The 9,988-nt window shown below is 44.2% G+C and overlaps 2 pseudogenes; both read left to right on the forward strand.

The window, feature by feature from the left end:
- The first annotated feature begins 2,434 nt into the window (after positions 1-2,434).
- LOC102501623 (ADP-ribosylation factor-like protein 6-interacting protein 1 pseudogene) lies at positions 2,435-4,067 on the forward strand (annotated as a pseudogene).
- Positions 4,068-6,650: 2,583 nt separating this feature from the next.
- Positions 6,651-8,279, forward strand: LOC102502046 (ADP-ribosylation factor-like protein 6-interacting protein 1 pseudogene; annotated as a pseudogene).
- The last annotated feature ends 1,709 nt before the right edge of the window (positions 8,280-9,988 follow it).

Here is a 9,988-nt window from a genome sequence, read left to right on the forward strand (position 1 = left end):
AGGTGGGCATTCAGTAAATATGTGTTGAATGAATGAGCTCATGGATGACTGTACCCTTCACTACATGGTAGGGGTCTACAGTGGAGGAATACAAACAATAAGTATGTAATATGCCAGGTGGCGTTAAGTGCTATGAAGAAAGAGCAGGTAATGGACTGTAAAGGAAGATACTCTTTTGTTGTGGCCGTCCCATAGAGACAGGATGGAATCTCCAAAAATTTGGCTCAGATGTTTAGACTGATGAAATCACACACACACACACACACACACACACACCAACCAAGTATGAAAGGGTATGTCACCTACATGTTTTCTGGAGAGAGCAGAACAACTTTTAAGCAAGTACAAAAATAGTTCAAATAGGAATACTGGCTTGAAATTTTTATGGTGGTTAGGGAGTAGGGCCAGGATGATGGTTTCTGAATAGTTTTAATTTCTCACAAGTATAAAAGCAGCGAGCATCCAGGATTGCTTTTCAGCTTGCCAGAATGTGGGGGTGGGGGTGGGGGAGAAGGACTTAGCCATCAAGCCTCAAAAATGGAATCAGGGCCTACCCTATGGGGCAGTGGTAATGTTCTGCTCAGAGGAACTGGATCCCACACGGTCACCACTGTTTGAATCCCAGGCCAAGCTGGCCTGAAATATATCAGGCATGTGCACAAGTGCCCAAGAGCCAATGGATTGGAGGACCAAAGGAAGGGAATCAGCATGACTACAGTGTGAAGGGTGCTCCTCCTTCCCTCTCACATGCGCACATACAGCACGTACTCATACACAATCATGGATCAAGGTTTTTTTAATGAATTCGATTGTTACATGTTTTACAGGAGATCTGAAAAAGACTCTGATAGTGACATTTATACACAGATCTGAAATAAATGAATGAACCATGAACACCCTGATAGATTCAGGGCCCAGAGGCTGAAAGAACATGGTATGGTCAAGAAACAGCAGGGGGCCTAGCCTAGCATACTGGACTACAGTGCTGGGAACCACGTGGCTGACCGTGAGTTCAGATCCTCAGCCCAGTCGCCTGAAAACATAATGAGCACATGTACTTGTGTCTAGGATCCTAGGGGGCGGGAAGGGTAGAGAAAGGAATTCACAGTAACCAAGTCACATGGAGGCGATTCTTCAATGCACATGCATTCACTCTACCATGCGCAGGATGGAAGGAAAGGAGGGACAGAGAGAAGGAGGAAGGAAATAAGCTTTATGTTACATAATTTTTCCAACTGTAGGCTAATGTTAAGTGTTTTGAACATTTTCAAAGTAGCATGAGAGCCAGCAAGGTGGTATGGAGTGGTTGAGGCTCTGGATTCCCATGTGACTGACAGTGCTGACCCCAGTTCCCCATCAGCTTGCTTTCTCACTTTCTCTCTAGGTCTTTCTCTGGTGAGTGCCTATGGCAAATTTAATAATAATAATAATAAATAATAATTCTTTAAAATTTTTTTTGAATAGGTTTTTGCTATAGGGCACGTGTGCTTGTCAGAAAGATGGAGACAGAGAGAAAGTGAGAAATCACCTCCCCTAGGGGAGATGGCCATGCTGCAATCTCTTCTCCTCCATTCTACTCTTGGGATCTTGGGCATGCACACACATGTGCCCGGTTTGAGTTAAGTCACCGGGTCTGGGACTCAAACCGTGGTTGACTATATGGGAGTCCAGTGACATAGCCATTAAACCAACTGCTGGTCCCTAAAAACAATTTTTTTAAAATAAGGGACCAGTAGATGGTATAATGATTACGTTGCTAGACTCCCACAACCACGGTTCGAGTCCTGGGCCCAGTGGCTTAAAACTCATTCTGGGCGCATGTGCATGCATGCCCAGAATTCTGAGAGGAGAATGGAAGAGAAAGAATTGCACCATGGCCATCCCCACAGTGGGCAGTGGGAGGGTGGTGGGGGGGTTTGATTTCTTGCTTCTGTCTCTCTGTCTCTCTCTGTCTCTCCAGCAGAGATGCACCCTATAGTAAAAATCTCTTTAAAAAATAAATAAAACTTAAAAATTAAGTGGCTTGTGGTTAAAGCGGCTGGATCCCACTTTGACCTAACACACGGTTAAAATCTTGGTCCTGGCAGCTTGAAAACACACAGGTGCTTGTACGTGCTTGTCAAAAATCCTGACAAGTGGAAAAACAGAGAAGAGATTAAAGCATGACCATGCCCTTTTGGGGGCTGCTTGCTCCCTCTCCCTCTTCCTCTCTCTCTCTGGAGAGTGCACACACCCTCCGACAAATTACAAAAAAAAAGAATTTTAATAACATTTATGGGGGGGCAGGTAATATGGTGGTTAAGGTACTGGATCCCACATATCTGGCTGTGTGGTTCAAAAGATGTCAAGCTCATCTGTGTGCATGCCCAAAATTACAGGAGGAGAATGGAGAAGGGATTGCTGTGTGGCCACCCCCCCCCCAGGGGTTATTTCTCACTTTCTTCTTTTTTTTTAAGAATTATTTTTATGGTTGGGGTTGCTGAGGAGATGTCTGGACGTGTTGGTTTGGTGAGTGGCCTGCACTTCCAGAGGCTGCATGTCAGAAACCATGGCGGAGGGAGATAGTTGTGGCACCAACCTGCTGGCTGCAAAGACCGCAAGTCTGGAAGAGCAGCTGCAAGGATGGGGAGAAGTGGTGCTGATGGCCGGTAAAGTCCTCCGATGGGAAAGAGCTTGGTTTCCACCTGCCATCATGGGTGTGGTTTCTTCGATGTTTCTGATCTTCTATCTATTTCCATCTGTTCTGTTCTGTGTTTCCTGTTTTGTTATGTTTTTGTGCTTGGCTGACTACCTGGTTCCCATTCTAGCACCTAGAATTTTTGGCTCTAATAAATGGACCACAGAATAGCAGCAAAGATTCCATGAAGTCTGCAGCAATCTAGTAAAAACTTGACGCAAAGCTGTGGGCTGGTGGATATGTCTCTTTACACTAAAGGAAAAAAAACCTAAAACGTACTTCATGACCATGATTGCTTCTCTTGCTGCGGTGGCTTGGGTGGGATAGCAAGTCCACAACCTCCTTCTCACCTACCTGATAGAGACCAAGTTTATCCCATCTGATAAAGCGACCAGTGAAGATTCATTCCTCGTTTCTGTTTCTTGACCATGGGAGAATCCTCATGGAATAAAGTGAAACAAATTCCATGCCCTGGTATGTAGAATTTATTTCTCCCTTGTGTGGAATTTAACAATTCATAGTAAACATTGATTCTTTCTCCCAAATGGGGAATCTGATAGGCTTATAGAGCTCTTGCCTCCTTGGATTTAGACTTCAAATTAGTTCATCCTTACAGGCTTACAAAAGATTATATTTAGGATTTTTAGCATATTTTAAATTTCAGGTTCTCAGCTGACTTTAAAATACATAACAGGCTAAGACTTGTCCATGACCTTTACTTCAGCACGAGCCAGTAAAGGCCAAAAATCTTCCTGTGTTTAGTCAAGATTCATTTCAGTAGAAAATAAGCTTAGGGCCAGCCCCATGAACTTATCCTACTAATTTCTGAGACCAGAATAAGCCTTTAAACGTAAGCCTCACAATTGTCATTTTATGGCCATACTGGCTGTTTTGGTCCTCATACTTTGGGTATAGGAAATAGTGACTACACAGGTGTCTGACTTTTCCCCTAGATTTTTCTCCGAAAATTCCAAGGGCTGTTGGCGAGAGCAGATTTGTAGATGACAGTTGGGCTCTGATCTATGTCGATTTTGTAACCCTTTGGAAAGCTTATCATTCTTTCCCTCTCAGTAGCTAGAAATTTACAGTAGTTGAAATCTGTAGGAATGAACCTCTGAGGGCCAAAAAAATGTGACTTATTTGGGAACAATTCTTAAACTTATGAACTAACTGTAATACAGTTTTGGGAATTTACTGCACTGATACTGTAAAACCTGTACCTTGTGGTATATCTGTCCCTCAAGTGTTATTTTCTCCCCTTCAATACTGTTGTAAGTGGTGGCACCCATTGTAGTGTGTGATTTCTTTTCATGTTTCATAGGAAAACTACCTTAATTTGGCATGTTTCCTCATTGTAAATTAGCCTGTCTTCGTAACTAGATTTTTTGTGTGTGTGAATACATGTTCTATTGATTTAACTACTTTTGCCATTTTAATCCTGTGTTAGTTCTTCTACATTTTTTTGTGTAAGAGGAAAAATTTTTAAAAAGCTGGAATCTCTAAAAGAAAGAATTATTTTACTTAATGTTATTTATTTTATTTTGACCAGAGACAGACAGAGTGAAAAAGAGAAAGAGAGAAAGCAAGCCTTTCTCCAAGATTCAAACCACAGCCAGCCATGTGGGAGTTTAGTGCCCTTAACCACCATGCCACCTGTCAGCCTGCAATTTCTCACTTGCTATCTCTGTCTCTCTCCAGTGAGCACATGCACCATATGGTAAAAACACAAAACTAAATAAAATAATAACTTTATGGAGATGATAAAGCTATTGGGAATGTAAAGAAAGGTTAAATATGGGCTGGCTCCAGGGCCTGGTGGTTAAGGTAACCGGGTCCTAAATGGCCAGACCCAGTAGCTTATCCCAGATCCCAACAGGATGGACAGATTGGAGAAAAAGGATTGCAATGTGACCATTACCCATGGGCAGGGGGCTGTGGGGAAATGTGCTTTCTCCCTCTCTGGCAAACTCGAGCACCCTCCCTTCACAAACTTTTTTAAAATGGTAAATCATCACATTCATATCTAGGAAGATGCATTCTGATAGAAGTATAATTTCTTCTCAAATCTATAAATTCGATTCTATGCCAGTCTAATAATAGCAAGGTTTTTAAATAAAACCTTAGCAGTTGATGCTAAAACATAAGACATGCCATTAAAGCAGCACTAAAACACGACACTGAGACTGACCCACATGGGAAGATTCACAGTTCACGTCGGGAGGCCACCCTGAGCAAACCAGGAACGCGTGTGCCCATGATCACGGGCTGGCTGAGGTCGCGGGTACATCACGGTGTTAAGAAACTGCTGGGTCTGCTGCGTCTGTCTCTCCCCCTCATGGGACAAATAAATAAGCTTTAAAAGGAGAAAGCACCCACGGGAAATATTCACACCCCAGTCCTCTCTTCTCAACTTCTCCCTCCTTTCAAGATTTGGGTACACTGGCACCCAGGCTGTTTTTCAAACATTGAGTCGAAGACTCAAACCACAGGGCCAGCCCTGTGGGATCCAGCTCATGTAACCACCAGGCCACGGGGTGGCCCCACCAAGTGCTTTCTTGAAGACTCCTAAGATTTGTTATACCAGTACTTCTTATATTATTTAGTCTCAGCCACTCAGGCGTTTAAAAAAAATTATTACACACTCCCTAGGTGCCAGAGTCACGTAACGCCAATTTTCAGATTTCTTCAACTCCCTTTTCATCATTTTCAAACAAGGAACAAACAACCCCAACCTCTGCGCTATTCTCGCAACCAGGTCCTTCTTTCTTCCCCTTCCGGCCACACCCCGGAAGTTATCCTGGCTCGCCCTTCGATTCGCCGGAAGCACTCTTAAGAAGCACCCGCGCAGTTTCCTTCGGGGACCTGGCGGGGCGCTCTGGGAAGTAGCCCGGCCCTCAGTTTATTTTCGGCGCCAGAGCTCCATTACCTTTCCGAGGGCCCTCCGAAGTGTCGCGCCTCCGGGATTCCGGGTGCCCAGCAGCCGCAGCTCGCCGCCTTTTTGAATAGGTTTTTGCTATAGGGCACGTGTGCTTGTCAGAAAGATGGAGACAGAGAGAAAGTGAGAAATCACCTCCCCTAGGGGAGATGGCCATGCTGCAATCTCTTCTCCTCCATTCTACTCTTGGGATCTTGGGCATGCACAAACATGTGCCCGGTTTGAGTTAAGTCACCGGGTCTGGGACTCAAACCGTGGTTGACTATATCGGAGTCAAGTGACATTAAACCAACTGCTGGTCCCTAAAAACAATTTTTTTAAAATAAGGGACCAGTAGATGGTATAATGATTACGTTGCTAGACTCCCACAACCACGGTTCGAGTCCTGGGCCCAGTGGCTTAAAACTCATTCTGGGCGCATGTGCATGCATGCCCAGAATTCTGAGAGGAGAATGGAAGAGAAAGAATTGCACCATGGCCATCCCCACAGTGGGCAGTGGGAGGGTGGTGGGGGGGTTTGATTTCTTGCTTCTGTCTCTCTGTCTCTCTCTGTCTCTCCAGCAGAGATGCACCCTATAGTAAAAATCTCTTTAAAAAATAAATAAAACTTAAAAATTAAGTGGCTTGTGGTTAAAGCGGCTGGATCCCACTTTGACCTAACACACGGTTAAAATCTTGGTCCTGGCAGCTTGAAAACACACAGGTGCTTGTACGTGCTTGTCAAAAATCCTGACAAGTGGAAAAACAGAGAAGAGATTAAAGCATGACCATGCCCTTTTGGGGGCTGCTTGCTCCCTCTCCCTCTTCCTCTCTCTCTCTGGAGAGTGCACACACCCTCCGACAAATTACAAAAAAAAAGAATTTTAATAACATTTATGGGGGGGCAGGTAATATGGTGGTTAAGGTACTGGATCCCACATATCTGGCTGTGTGGTTCAAAAGATGTCAAGCTCATCTGTGTGCATGCCCAAAATTACAGGAGGAGAATGGAGAAGGGATTGCTGTGTGGCCACCCCCCCCCAGGGGTTATTTCTCACTTTCTTCTTTTTTTTTAAGAATTATTTTTATGGTTGGGGTTGCTGAGGAGATGTCTGGACGTGTTGGTTTGGTGAGTGGCCTGCACTTCCAGAGGCTGCATGTCAGAAACCATGGCGGAGGGAGATAGTTGTGGCACCAACCTGCTGGCTGCAAAGACCGCAAGTCTGGAAGAGCAGCTGCAAGGATGGGGAGAAGTGGTGCTGATGGCCGGTAAAGTCCTCCGATGGGAAAGAGCTTGGTTTCCACCTGCCATCATGGGTGTGGTTTCTTCGATGTTTCTGATCTTCTATCTATTTCCATCTGTTCTGTTCTGTGTTTCCTGTTTTGTTATGTTTTTGTGCTTGGCTGACTACCTGGTTCCCATTCTAGCACCTAGAATTTTTGGCTCTAATAAATGGACCACAGAATAGCAGCAAAGATTCCATGAAGTCTGCAGCAATCTAGTAAAAACTTGACGCAAAGCTGTGGGCTGGTGGATATGTCTCTTTACACTAAAGGAAAAAAAACCTAAAACGTACTTCATGACCATGATTGCTTCTCTTGCTGCGGTGGCTTGGGTGGGATAGCAAGTCCACAACCTCCTTCTCACCTACCTGATAGAGACCAAGTTTATCCCATCTGATAAAGCGACCAGTGAAGATTCATTCCTCGTTTCTGTTTCTTGACCATGGGAGAATCCTCATGGAATAAAGTGAAACAAATTCCATGCCCTGGTATGTAGAATTTATTTCTCCCTTGTGTGGAATTTAACAATTCATAGTAAACATTGATTCTTTCTCCCAAATGGGGAATCTGATAGGCTTATAGAGCTCTTGCCTCCTTGGATTTAGACTTCAAATTAGTTCATCCTTACAGGCTTACAAAAGATTATATTTAGGATTTTTAGCATATTTTAAATTTCAGGTTCTCAGCTGACTTTAAAATACATAACAGGCTAAGACTTGTCCATGACCTTTACTTCAGCACGAGCCAGTAAAGGCCAAAAATCTTCCTGTGTTTAGTCAAGATTCATTTCAGTAGAAAATAAGCTTAGGGCCAGCCCCATGAACTTATCCTACTAATTTCTGAGACCAGAATAAGCCTTTAAACGTAAGCCTCACAATTGTCATTTTATGGCCATACTGGCTGTTTTGGTCCTCATACTTTGGGTATAGGAAATAGTGACTACACAGGTGTCTGACTTTTCCCCTAGATTTTTCTCCGAAAATTCCAAGGGCTGTTGGCGAGAGCAGATTTGTAGATGACAGTTGGGCTCTGATCTATGTCGATTTTGTAACCCTTTGGAAAGCTTATCATTCTTTCCCTCTCAGTAGCTAGAAATTTACAGTAGTTGAAATCTGTAGGAATGAACCTCTGAGGGCCAAAAAAATGTGACTTATTTGGGAACAATTCTTAAACTTATGAACTAACTGTAATACAGTTTTGGGAATTTACTGCACTGATACTGTAAAACCTGTACCTTGTGGTATATCTGTCCCTCAAGTGTTATTTTCTCCCCTTCAATACTGTTGTAAGTGGTGGCACCCATTGTAGTGTGTGATTTCTTTTCATGTTTCATAGGAAAACTACCTTAATTTGGCATGTTTCCTCATTGTAAATTAGCCTGTCTTCGTAACTAGATTTTTTGTGTGTGTGAATACATGTTCTATTGATTTAACTACTTTTGCCATTTTAATCCTGTGTTAGTTCTTCTACATTTTTTTGTGTAAGAGGAAAAATTTTTAAAAAGCTGGAATCTCTAAAAGAAAGAATTATTTTACTTAATGTTATTTATTTTATTTTGACCAGAGACAGACAGAGTGAAAAAGAGAAAGAGAGAAAGCAAGCCTTTCTCCAAGATTCAAACCACAGCCAGCCATGTGGGAGTTTAGTGCCCTTAACCACCATGCCACCTGTCAGCCTGCAATTTCTCACTTGCTATCTCTGTCTCTCTCCAGTGAGCACATGCACCATATGGTAAAAACACAAAACTAAATAAAATAATAACTTTATGGAGATGATAAAGCTATTGGGAATGTAAAGAAAGGTTAAATATGGGCTGGCTCCAGGGCCTGGTGGTTAAGGTAACCGGGTCCTAAATGGCCAGACCCAGTAGCTTATCCCAGATCCCAACAGGATGGACAGATTGGAGAAAAAGGATTGCAATGTGACCATTACCCATGGGCAGGGGGCTGTGGGGAAATGTGCTTTCTCCCTCTCTGGCAAACTCGAGCACCCTCCCTTCACAAACTTTTTTAAAATGGTAAATCATCACATTCATATCTAGGAAGATGCATTCTGATAGAAGTATAATTTCTTCTCAAATCTATAAATTCGATTCTATGCCAGTCTAATAATAGCAAGGTTTTTAAATAAAACCTTAGCAGTTGATGCTAAAACATAAGACATGCCATTAAAGCAGCACTAAAACACGACACTGAGACTGACCCACATGGGAAGATTCACAGTTCACGTCGGGAGGCCACCCTGAGCAAACCAGGAACGCGTGTGCCCATGATCACGGGCTGGCTGAGGTCGCGGGTACATCACGGTGTTAAGAAACTGCTGGGTCTGCTGCGTCTGTCTCTCCCCCTCATGGGACAAATAAATAAGCTTTAAAAGGAGAAAGCACCCACGGGAAATATTCACACCCCAGTCCTCTCTTCTCAACTTCTCCCTCCTTTCAAGATTTGGGTACACTGGCACCCAGGCTGTTTTTCAAACATTGAGTCGAAGACTCAAACCACAGGGCCAGCCCTGTGGGATCCAGCTCATGTAACCACCAGGCCACGGGGTGGCCCCACCAAGTGCTTTCTTGAAGACTCCTAAGATTTGTTATACCAGTACTTCTTATATTATTTAGTCTCAGCCACTCAGGCGTTTAAAAAAAATTATTACACACTCCCTAGGTGCCAGAGTCACGTAACGCCAATTTTCAGATTTCTTCAACTCCCTTTTCATCATTTTCAAACAAGGAACAAACAACCCCAACCTCTGCGCTATTCTCGCAACCAGGTCCTTCTTTCTTCCACTTCCGGCCACACCCCGGAAGTTATCCTGGCTCGCCCTTCGATTCGCCGGAAGCACTCTTAAGAAGCACCCGCGCAGTTTCCTTCGGGGACCTGGCGGGGCGCTCTGGGAAGTAGCCCGGCCCTCAGTTTATTTTCGGCGCCAGAGCTCCATTACCTTTCCGAGGGCCCTCCGAAGTGTCGCGCCTCCGGGATTCCGGGTGCCCAGCAGCCGCTGCTTCCTGCCTGGGTTTTGGGTTTGTACAGAGGTCCCTCGGCCGCTCGCCGACGCCGCCAGTATGTCTGGGGTGCGAGCCGGGCGCATCAGCATTGAGTACGCCCCGGCGCCCC

The sequence above is a fragment of the Tupaia chinensis genome, unplaced genomic scaffold (genome assembly GCF_000334495.1).
Source record: "Tupaia chinensis unplaced genomic scaffold, TupChi_1.0 Scaffold140218_1, whole genome shotgun sequence".
Taxonomy (NCBI): domain Eukaryota; kingdom Metazoa; phylum Chordata; class Mammalia; order Scandentia; family Tupaiidae; genus Tupaia; species Tupaia belangeri.